General features: G+C 41.6%; 1 protein-coding gene and 1 pseudogene across 6 annotated transcripts in view; both read left to right on the forward strand.

The window, feature by feature from the left end:
- EBF2 (EBF transcription factor 2) overlaps nucleotides 1-12,138 on the forward strand; it is a 212,215-nt gene that overhangs the window by 117,148 nt on the left and 82,929 nt on the right. The gene's annotated exons all lie outside the window — the stretch shown is intronic.
- Nucleotides 7,276-8,526, forward strand: LOC100669765 (syntaxin-4-like; annotated as a pseudogene).

Genomic DNA, 12,138 nt, shown 5'->3' on the forward strand with positions numbered 1-12,138 from the left:
TCGGCATTGATGCAGGGAGGTCAGGAACACTGGTGCATATGCAAGTGGCAAACAAATAACGCTCCTGATAGGGCCGGGTGACATGTGTCAACCCTTGTCATCGAGAAACAAGAAAGGCAATGTGCCCAGACAAAGGATAGGGTGGAATCTCTACACACTGGCAGAACCTGACCCACGCGCAAGGGCTTTGTGTAGCAGATGCCGGCTCTCATTGTTCTGTGCCTCCCTCCCCAGTACCCCTGACAACAGCCACTGCCGCTGGCATTCCACCCTGACATCTGTTCAGCTTTATTGATGCGGCCCTGGAGGAATTCCCAGTGTAAACAGGGAATTCTCTAAGGGAACCCCATGTTGTAAAGGGATGAGCTGCATAATGCAAAGATTTAACCACTATTTAAAGGTGTGACACTTGATTGAAAGTGACTTGATCCCCCCCTTTCCAGTCCCACCTCCCTCTCCACCCTTAACTGTATTTGGCACAAACTGGCTGCAGCAACACCCCACCTCCTCCTCCTCCTTGCTTTGTTTCCCTGATGCATAACTGTTAGAAAGAATGAAGGATAGGGCCCTGAATACCACCATCCAAAAAAGCCACTTAAAAAAAAAATCCTGGGTTACAGTCAATTGAGTCTAGTTGTCACTTTGGGATCCTGCCCACCGCCCACCCACACTCCTGGTGAGAAACAGCTTGAAAGTTGCTTGGTCCTGTGGTTGAAACTAATGGGGTGGGCTTCGTGCTCTTTGCAAGAAGCAACTGTGGCAATCTACAGTCCCAGGGCAAAGCCTAGTGGTACCAGTTCTGGCAGCGCTAGAACTTCGGGAATTTGTCTCTGGATTTTTATTTTATTTTTTTGGCAGTGGTGCCATAGGCGGGTAATAAGAATTTTTTAAAAAGCAGACCTGATAGGAAACACAATGCATCCATCTTTGTCTGAGCCAACGTACATGTGCTGCAAGGCTAGCTCTGAAATTTTGCAGCCTCGCTCAGCTTTCTGGTTGATATTCAAGTGCAAGGAGTACGGTGAGTACTCAGGCCCCTAACACTGCTTTGGGGACATGTGTGGAGATTCGTAAACAGGGCACCATGCTGCCTTGATGCATCTAGTTCGGAGTTAACTTTACTTCTATTTATAACAAAGGGACAAAGTATATTTTGTGAGGCTGGGGACTGGATTTGGATTTGTGTGGTTCCAATCCCTTCTCTACTCTCATTGACTAGTTGGTAGACAAAATTTGAAAATTGCAATGACTCCCTCCTGCACCGATTCAAAACAAATGAGGTTCTGTGTTAGCATGATGAGGGTAAAAGAAAATGGGAAAATTATCAGAGTATGAAAATTGTAAGAGGAAGTTAGCCATAATTAGTAAGTTAACTAATAACCATAATAATGTAAGTAAACCATAATTAGTAGGCTGGTTCTTCACCTAGAGTTTTAAGAGTTGTTTTTTCAGCAGGTCCTTTTCCTGGACTTGACTGAAGGTGAACATATATTGTGTGAGGCAGCAGAGCTTTAAATAAAGACGCCAACTTGCCATTTTGAAATGTTGGTGTTCCTGTTGCCACAGATTGAAGTTTTACTTAAAATAGCAGAAACCCTCTAGAGATTTTTTATTTCAACAAATAACATATATTTCCTTACTGCCAAAACAATGCACGATCATTTTAGAAATTCAGAAAACATGGACAAGCAAAAGAGAATAAAAACAAAAACTACCTGTTAGCCCACCACTCAGAAATAACTATTGATCCCTTGAGTGATCTCCTGTTATTACCATTTTGTATTCTGCTTTTTTGCACCTGAATTGTCCATTTTTCAATGTTATTAAATATTATTCTACAATATATTTTAAATACTTATGTAGTCTTCCATTGTATATCATAGTCAGCTGTCCTTTTCAGGACATTTAGGTGGTTTCCAGCATTTATCACAAACAGTACTGCAAGGAACATGTAAATAGGTAAAGCTTTAGGCATTTTTTTTTTATGGCTATTCTTTGGGCCAAATCCTTAAAATGGAATTTCCAAAGCTATTTGCATTTTTAAGATGTTGGATCTATATTGCCATACAGCCAGAAACATTGCATCACTTTATACGCCCACCAGTAGTCATCAGAGTATCCCTCGATGGAAGTTTTCTGGACATATTGATGAGTGTCCACGTTTTGTGGTGAAGTTGCAGTCTCTTATCCCTAGATTCACGGCGGTATTTCTAATCAATATGCTCCTTCCTAGTCCCTTCCCATCTGTATTTCTCTGCCTGCAGTGGTTGAAAAATAATAAGTACAAGCAGCTAGGCGTTGATAGAAGCCTGAGTCTGGCAACATCCTACTTTGTTTCCTGTCCACTTTAAAGTAAAAAAAATAAAATAATAAGTTAACTCTGACATTTTTACCAGTCACAGATTTAAAGCAAACTGGAAATAGAATTCAGGCCTAGTTCTTAAAAGGAAACATTAACACTCCAGCCTGTCTACGGAGACCTGTGGGAAGGCAGCAAAGACAAAACAACTCAAGGCTTTTCAAATTAATAAACTTTCATTAGAACGTGAGCATTAGTGGGCTGCCCCTTTAAGCACAGGTTTCCATCACTGAGTCTGAATATACCTTGTGGGATTCAAAATAATTTTGCAACAGTGGATACAGAGCTTCTTTATGTGTTATTGGTCTGGGAACAGCAACAGATTAAAAAAAATATTACCAGGTCAAATAACAGCTGTTATTATTAAGTTCAGCTTTTATTATCAATTTGCCAGTAGAATCCGGCAGTAAAAAAAAAAGTCTGCATCTGAGCTTTTTACTAATCAGTACTCTCATTTTGCTAATATTCTAACGACTGTCAATTTACTTCAGTGCTGCCATTTGCAGAATTTTCCAATTAGCAGCAAACCTGTTCCACCTTCTCCTGTAATTACGGGGGACTCAGTTCAGATCAGCTGCGGCCAGACAGCATATGATGTACTTGCCAAAATCTGTGCAATGTTGTTTTTAACCTTTGCGTGTGCTGGCACCGTTTTAACATCTCTGTTTGTAGGCAGAAGCCTCCCACAGTAGTGGCATGTGTCAAAATATCAAAATTATTTTTAATAAACACACAACGAAGATGAAAACACAAATATGGGCATATTTGCTTTTTGGATCAATTTAACGTCTGCTCCAGATTCCGTAGGGCTCCCCCACTCTACCTTTTTTATTTAAATCAAGAATCTTTTGAAGCAGAACAATTAAGAGTGGAATTGTATCCATTTCTACCATTATTAACAACCATTTTTAAAGAATCCCAAAATTTAAAATGGAGGGACCTCAGTGATCATGTAGGATAACCCCCTCATTTTTATAAAATGAGGAAACCTTTTTTTAAGGCCAAGAATGGAGAAGGGACTGACCCAAAGTCACACAGCTAGTTATGTGCAGAGCTGGGGCTAGAACCCAGCTCTTCTGCCTCCAATCCAGGGTTTGTTCCACTACAGCATACCTTTTTCCTTTCTCTTGATGGCTTCTAAATATGGCAAAAGACAAACAGGAAAGCCTCACTCAGATTTCTTGTTTAATAGAACGCCTTTCTAGCGAGATCAAAACCAATCAAACTCTCTGAAAGCTGCCTAAACAGCTGACATATAGTAATAACAATAGTGCAGCAATAACTATTATTGCTACATGAAAAAAATATATTTAATAATAAGCTCATTGATTTTTAACAACATCTCTGTGTTGCCTAATTGATGGGAAGTTGTATGTTTGTGTAGCCGATGGGGGTTATGAATTAAATATGGCCGTCTTTCCTTGAGGGATGCATGTCAATGCAAGAAAGACTGAGGATCTACATTTCCCCCAAGCAAAATAGTCCCCTTGTAACAGAAGCAGGGAAGACTGAAATGCGAACAAAAATAAAAACCATCCATCACTGTTTATTAAGTGCTGCTACTTGAAGGTAAAAGGGATATTGAACTGTTTTTAAATTGGAAGGAATGTAGCTGGACAAAATATTGATGGTAATATTAGCTGGGTGACAAATTTTATTCTTTTGTTCACATTCATCAAAGGAGCAATTTGGAGTGAATTATTCTCTGCACGCGCATAAACCAATTTTTCTTCCCTTTTTATTTTTTAAGCACACATATTTATTAAGGAACATGGTGTGGGAGGGATGATACCTCATGGTTCAACTTGTTCAGACCGTGCTGTACGAGTCAAAGGTTCCACAATTCCTGTAGACCCGGCTGGCATCGATCTCCAAGGTGCTTATATAAAATTTAATATGGGCTTAAAAATTGAGACCGACCGAGACTGTTCCCACAATTTAAAAAAAAAGGGGTGGGTCAGATTTGATTTCATTTTTAGCTGTGGTTTTCAAGTGGAAGTTCTGAAGCATTTATTTATTTTTCCAAATTTATAGTGTGCCCCTTCAGTCCAATGTTCACTGGCTGCTGTTCAATGAAAACATCCAAGTTTCTATGGCAAAATGGGCTGAGGCAGGGAAATGAAAATTGAAAATGTCGGCTGACAATGGGGAGAATTTAAATAAAAATTTAGTTTGAAGTTTTCTTCTCTTCAACTCTACTCAACTTTAACTCAATTTGTTTTCATGAGGTCACAAAAGCTCTGAGATATTTCACAAAAACTTTACCAGGCAATCCAATGTGCTCAGCAATATATGAATTGCTGGATTTAAGACTCAGTCAATTCCCAATGTTTTTAGAAATACCTATTGTGTGTTTGGTGTCCTTGAGTCCTTCACTGATATTTTTGGAATCCAGGTTCTTCCAACCTCAAATGTCCGTTTAGCCAAAATGACAGTCTCATTTCTTCTGACGGATCTTACCATCCCAATCAAAGTCCAATTCATTGAGCAAAAGAAAAGAGTTTAGTTTGCAACTAAAAACTAAAAAATTCCTTGGACTAGGCTTCTATAAACCAGTTGGATTTTCTTGGATGTCACTTGACTTACATTGCTACCCCGCTTTTTAACTAAATGAGGAAACTTTTGAGGAAGCTGGCCAGAGTTAATCAATCAATCAATCAACAAGTTTCTAATGAGTCTAGCCACTGAGGGATGGTAAGATTCATATAGCGCTTTGTGGTTTCCAACACACTTTCATGTATATTATTTGTTTTTTATAGTAACAAAAGTGGTTACTATACCGGTTGCCATGAGTTGATTCTCACTCCTGAGGACCCCATGTGTGTCGGAGTAGAACCGTGCTCCGTAGATGAGCTGATTTTCCAACGGCTGGTCTTTTAGAAGTAAACCACCAGACCCTTTTTCTAAGACACCTCTGAGTGAGGTTATTATAAAACCGGTTGCCATTGAGTCGATTCCAGCTCCTAGTGACCCTATAGGACAGAGCAGAACTGCCCCCACAGGGTTTTCAGGGCTGTTATCTTCATGGAAGATGACTGCCACATCTTTCTCCTGAGGACCAACTGCTGGGTTTGAGCTGTGAACTTTTGGTTAGCAGCTGAGTGTTTAACCACTGTGCCACCAGGGCTCCTTGAGGTCATTATAGGCAGATATTATTATTGTGGCTCACAGTGGTTCAGTGACTTCTCTAGAGTCATAGAGATATTAATTACCTCTAATCCAGATCTTCCAGAATTGTCTTTTTTCTACACTACTTGAGACAGTGCAAGTCAGTATAAGATTAAGTACCAAATGAATGATACAGTCAATAACTGTATATAACATGATTCTGGGTAAACCTTGAAAATGTCATCTGAATAAAACCAGAGACTCTTGTGTCCCTGTCTCAGCAGGGAGTCACACTCAAACAACTCAGTAGCCAGAAGTAATTGGAAGTAATCCTGGTTTTTCTATTCGTCTTTTAAAGAACATTAGAGTAATTAAAGGGAATTCAGTTCATAGGATTTTGCACCATTATATTGTTTTCCACCTCATGAAGCTACCATGAAGCCTATAGCACCACTCCTTACTTTGTATTCTTTTTCCCAATCCTCTGCCTCTCACTTTTTCCCTTCCTTTCCCTGCCCCCCTCTCATGGGTAAGTCTTAGCCCTTTCTAACACAATTCTACCATTACCCCTTTCCCCAGTGGTAATCTGGGTCTGAATAAGGCCTGCAAGCTTAGTGGTTAGGGATAAAGAAGCTGTGAAGGCTCACCCAGGACCAATATTGTTTTCTTCACAATATTCTGAGGAGGGATCCATTGATGACTAAAGGATGACCTTGTGCGTGACATTTGTGATTTTTAGAACTTAAAAGATTTGAAAAACAGGAAAGGAAAAAGCTCCCAATAGAGAGGAATGAAGGAACAAAGTGAATAAACACATAAAATAGTGAAGTTCTGTGCCTTAAAAACAGAAGATGAAAATCCTTATCGTCTGCTCTCAGTAAGCATTGTTCTAGATGCTTTAAGGCACCTTCATCACCACCACCAGTTGCGCTCAAGTCGATTCACCATAAAAAACAAACAAACCAAAAAAAACCTGTTGCCATTGAGTCAATTTCAACTTACAGTGACCCTATGGGACAGAGTAGAACAGCCCCATGGGGTTTCCAAGATCATAATCTTTACAGAAGCAGACTGCCACATCTTTCATCCAGAGTGGCTGCGTTCAAATTGCTGACCTTTTAGTTAGCAGCCGAGCACTTAACCACTGTGCCACTAGAGCGCCTTTGATTCACATAGATCCTGATAAAATACTCCAAGAAAAAAAAAAAAAAAAAACTACTCTGAGAGCCTGGCTACAGAAGAGATCCAAAAAGATCACTCACTTCTCCCCCAGGGGAGGTGGGCTAGCCAAGTGGTTAATCACACACACCCTGAAGTCAGAATGCCTGAGTTTCTATCCCATCTCTACCAACTAATAGCTATGTGGTCTTGTGCAGGTTTCTTAGCCTCTTGGCACTTCAGTTTTCCCATCTATGCAAAATATGTGTGATGGTGCTGCACAGAACTGTTCTAAGCATTTAAATGGATTAATACAAATAGATCCCTGGTCAGCACTCGGTAAGCATTAGTTAGTTGTATTATTTTCAGTTGAACTCTGTCTGCAAAGTTCTCTTTGAACTTAGGATCATCATAATACTAGCAAAGAAAAGAGAATTCCAACCTGTGGAATCTTGGGGGTACCAGGAAGCTGGCTTCTTTCCATTGGCTGTGGATGGTGCAAGAGACAGAGCTTCTGGCAGCTCGTGGAGGTATTGGGGTCCCCAGGGGGACGAAGGGGAGTGTCAGAGCGTAAGTGGGGACGTGAGTTCCAAACTTAGATCCTTGAGGCCCTCGGGGCTCAGTGTGGGGGAGAGAGAACTCAGGCCCTCATGCAGGACAGGACCCATGAGCTGACAGCAGGGAGATGACAGCTGGGAAGATGAGGACAAGGAGCGGGTCATGCTGGTGGTGCGCCTGGGTGCTGCCTGGCTTCAGACCCTGGACGATGAGCCCTTCCAGAAAGTCAGGACAATTTGGCAGACTATCGTCAAGCTGGAGAATAAAGTCCAGGAGTTGGAGAAGCAGCAGGTTACCACCCTGGCCACGACCCTTCCCTAGGAGAGTGTGAAGCAGGACCTGCAGAACCTGCGCGAGGAAATCAAACACCTGGGAAGGGAAATCTGCACTCAGCTGAAGGCCAGAGCCCCAAAAAGAGGAAGCTAATGAGAATTATAGCTCAGCCAACGCAAGGATGAGAAAAACCTAGCATGGGGTCCTGTCTCAGCAATTTGTGGAGGTCGTCAACAAGTGCGACTAATGCAGTGTGAATACCGGGAGAAGAATGTGGAGTGGATTCGGAGGCAGCTGAGGATATCCGGTGCTGGGACGGTGTCTGACGAGTAGCTGGGACAGTTGCTGGCTAGTGGGGAGAGTGAGGTGTTCATGTCCAATATACTGAAGGACATACAGGTGACTGGGCAGGCCCTAAATGAGACTTAGGCTGGCAAAACAAGATCCAGCAGCTTGAACACAGTATCTGTGAGCTTCATGAGATCACTCTTCTGGCTATGCAGGGGAGATGATGAACCCGACTGAGAAGAACATCTTGAGCTCAGTGGACTACATGGAACGTGAGCCAGAGCACGTCAGGTTGGCCCTGGAGAAGCAGAAAAAGGCATGGATGAAGAAAATCTTGATTGCCATCAGCGTGTCCATTACTGTCCTTATCCTGTCTGTCATCATTGGCATCACCATAGCAGTTGGATAGCGTCACACATTCCACACTGGGAGTATTAGGAACCTAGGGCCTGGTATTCTGTCCTAGCAGCTGAGGGACAGGGCAGAGCCTCCAGCCGGTCTCCCTTCCCTGCACATGCTTCTGTGAGGAGCAGATGGTTCTTCTGGGATTCGGAGCTGCCCATTCATGGGGTCCTCCCCACTTAGGCCACAATGCCTGGGGAGGACCTGCAGTATCCTCTTCGACTGGGACATGTGGCTTTGGAAGAAATTTTAAAAACTGATCTGGAGGAAAAAAAAATGTATATATATATGTGTGTGTGTATATATAGTACTCAACAACAACAACAAAAAACCTAGTGCCGTAGAGACGCTAATATTATGTATTATATATATATAGTAATTATATATATAATATATAATACTAGCAACTGCAATTTATTGAGTGTTGACATGGAGTCACTTCTGTACATTGGCACTTAATACACAAGCGTTTCTTTAGTTCTGTGAGCACTCCGCATAGTATGGGCCTCTCCGTTGCAGGTTCATCTTGGAAATAGGGAATATTTCCTAGTCTGTTTGTAGTTGGGCCAAGCCTAGGCCACTTCCTGGTGGAAAAGGGAAGCTCTCCAGTTTATATCTACCCTGCATCTCCACAGTGGAATGTGTCATTGAGAACAAATGAAGGGTCTGCATCGTTTCTCTTTCTATTTTTCACAGTTAATGAGACACAGATAAAGGCTTATGCTCACAAAGATCATGTTTATAAGTGGTTCCTCTCTTGCTGTAGCATGTGGAAATTCAGCACGTACATCTCAATGCCAAACGGCCCTAAGAAAGCAGAGTAAATGTCTCAGGAATCCATGCTGGCTGTGCATTTTTTTTTTCCAAGACTGAATTCAACCTAAAGAAAAACATTTATCCCTACCAGATTCTAAACCATTTCTTTTCTCTTTTAATTAGGGGAAATCCATTTCTGACGGTTTCTGAAAGTTTGGTTATAATTGTGTGAAGGGGAGGAGGTAAAGAAGGAGATAAGCCTTGTTCTTTGATATTGTTGGCATGATTGCTTGTATTTCGATCTTTATAGAATGGAATAAATATATTCTGGGCTGATCCTGAGGCAATGTAGGCCAGGTTTTATTCCTGACAAGGTTTTCTTATTAGAGTTATGTAACCCCTCTGGAAAAATAGGGAATGTCTCAAAGAAGAAAAAACAAAACTTGACACACTTTAATTATAGCTATGCGGTAATAATAATATTGTTGTTGTTATTAGGTATCATCGAGCTGATTCTGAGATGACACAGTAGAACTACCCCACAGGGTTTTCTAGGCTGTAATCCTTATGGGTGGCGCCCTGGTGGCACAATTGTAAAGCACTTGGCTGCTAACCAAAGGGTTGGCAGTTTGAACCCAAGAGCAGATTTATGGGAGAAAAGATCTGGCAATCTGCTCCCGTAAAGATTACAGCCTACTCTGTCCCATAGGATCTTAATGAGTTGGAACCCACTTAATGGCACACAGCAATAACAGTCTTTTCAGGAGCACATTACAGGTCTTTTTCATGACGAGCTGCTGGATGGGTTTGAACGGTCAACCTTTCAGTTAGCAGTCTAGTGCGTAATGTTGGGCCACCCGGGCTCCTCATAATAATAATAATATAATGTAAATTAACTCTGTTTAAGAGTTAAGTTCCAGTTGAGTACATTTCAGTCTGATACGTAAAAACAACTGTTGTGAGGCCACCGCGACAGTAGCCATAGCTGTTCTCCACCTCTTCCTTCCCTGCACCCTTATCCAGGTTCTAACATTCGGAAGGAAGGTCCCCATGAAGTTCATTGTGCACCAAGAACAGGACAATTTACCCAGGAGTTGTCTACTCAGGCATTTGGTATTGTTAGGTCTTTTGTGTCTTCAAGTTTCTGTAATGATGGGAGTTCTCTCTAGAGTAGAAATTTCCAGTTGGTCCTAAAACTCTCTTTAGTTTCCTGGCTCCTGGGATGTCTAAATCCTCTTACAGATCAAGGGACTTCCTTCTTTACCACCACGGAGTTAGTCAAATCAGATGGAGATCCTCTGTGCAAACCTTCAGGTGCTATTTGGTGAATGCAGGTTGCTTCAAAGTAGATGAACTTTCTAATGTTAGTCCCAAGTTTTGCTAAGAAATAATAAACTGTTGCTTGGGTTAAATAGTGATAAAGTCTCTTAGGAAATAGTCTGGAAAGATGGAGAGGAACTCTGCCTTGTGAGTTGAACATCAATCATTATACCTCAACTTTCACAAGGTGGAATATATATATTTTTCTCTAGGTATCACATTTTCTGGTTCAGAGTGTTCCATACTGAGGGTTTTCATTTAGTCGGAAAATCTGCATTGGAGTTCATTATTTCCTACCATTGAGGTGTTGAGGCCCATCTTAATTCATACCTCCTCCATGGAGTTCTCCTTGATGACTCTTGTTTATAATGATATCGCCCTCTTTAAAGCCCATAGAATTCATTCATTTATCAACAGATATTTATTGACTGTTTACAATGTGCCAGACATTGTCCTAAAATCTAGAGATCAAGTGATAAAAATGGTAGAAAAGGCCATTGCTCTCATGAAGCTTTCATTCTAATGGGGCAAAGAGATAGGAGTTGGATAAACAAATAATGTCAGAGTGTGACAAGGGCTATGAACAAAGAATACGCATTACTTATATCACTCATTAGATAATTACATTTTGCCTGGTAGCATCTCTTTTGTTGTAGTTTTGGGATGTTATCTCTTATATAAGTCATTTGTTCACCACATACTGAGATTCAGTGTTGTGGTTGAGAGTGACAGTGTGCTCTTTGTGATACAATAACCTAGGTTCAAATATCAGCTCTGCCACTTACTAGCCAGGTGGTGTTAGGCAGGTTACTCATCTCCATCTACTTAATTTTTCTCATCTGTAAAATGGGGGTAATAATATGACCTAGCAGAAATGGCTGTTGAAAGGATTCAATAGGCTTTACATTTAAAGTGCTTAGATCAGTACCTGGCATATGGCTCGGATTGTGTTACTACTCTTCAGCACCTGTGCCAGGCACTGGAGGAATCACTGTGAACAAGCAGGCATGGCTCCTGCCCTCAGAGTTTATAGTTGCATTCTGTTAGAGCCATGTTGATGACTTTTTCCACTTATTCCAGACCCTCCTTAAGACAGGAGCCAAATATTACACTTCTTTATATGCCCTCAGGAAACCCTGGTGGTGTAGTGGTTAAGTGCTACAGCTGCTAACCAAGAGGTTGGCAGTTCAAATCTGCCAAGTGCTCCTTGGAAACTCTATGGGGCAGTTCTACTCTGTCCTGTAGGGTCGCTATGAGTCGGAATTGACTCCGCAGTGCTGGGTTTGGTTTGGTATATGCCCTCGTGGTCCCTAACATAGTTCTAAGCTGTGGTATCCTCACTTGTAAAAGGAGAGAGCTGGACTTGTGTTTCTAAGGAATACCATCATGTTCCCCCAGCCCAGTACAAAACAGCTCAACCATTCCATCATTTAAGAGTTCTGACTTCCTGGTAATGGGAGGAGTAAATGGGCATCATGAAGAGTGGGACCAATGCAGATTCCCTGACTAAGCAAAAACCCTCAATATGGAACTTTCTGAACAAGAGAAGGTGATTCCTAAAGGAAAAAAATATTTTTCACTTTCTGAAATCGAGGCATAAGACTGATGTTCAACTCACAGAGGCATGAGTTTCTCTCCGTCTTTCCAGCTATTCCTAAGAGACTTTATCACCATGAATGCGAGCAATAATTTAGTGTTTCTTACCAAGACTTGGGAAGAACATTAGAAAGACAGGAGTTAACACAAGGTGGGGGTGGGAGGAGAGACTTCATAGGGCTGAAATGAGGTTTCCTAAATTGCTTCTTTTTGCAGTGGGTTCTGTGGTGGGCGACACCAGCCTGCCTTTGTTTCAGTCCCAACAACTGCCCAGAAACCCTCAACTTATCAATCAGGCGATCGTATGGAGAGGACAAAAA

Source organism: Loxodonta africana, chromosome 19 (genome assembly GCF_030014295.1).
Source record: "Loxodonta africana isolate mLoxAfr1 chromosome 19, mLoxAfr1.hap2, whole genome shotgun sequence".
Lineage (NCBI taxonomy): Eukaryota > Metazoa > Chordata > Mammalia > Proboscidea > Elephantidae > Loxodonta > Loxodonta africana.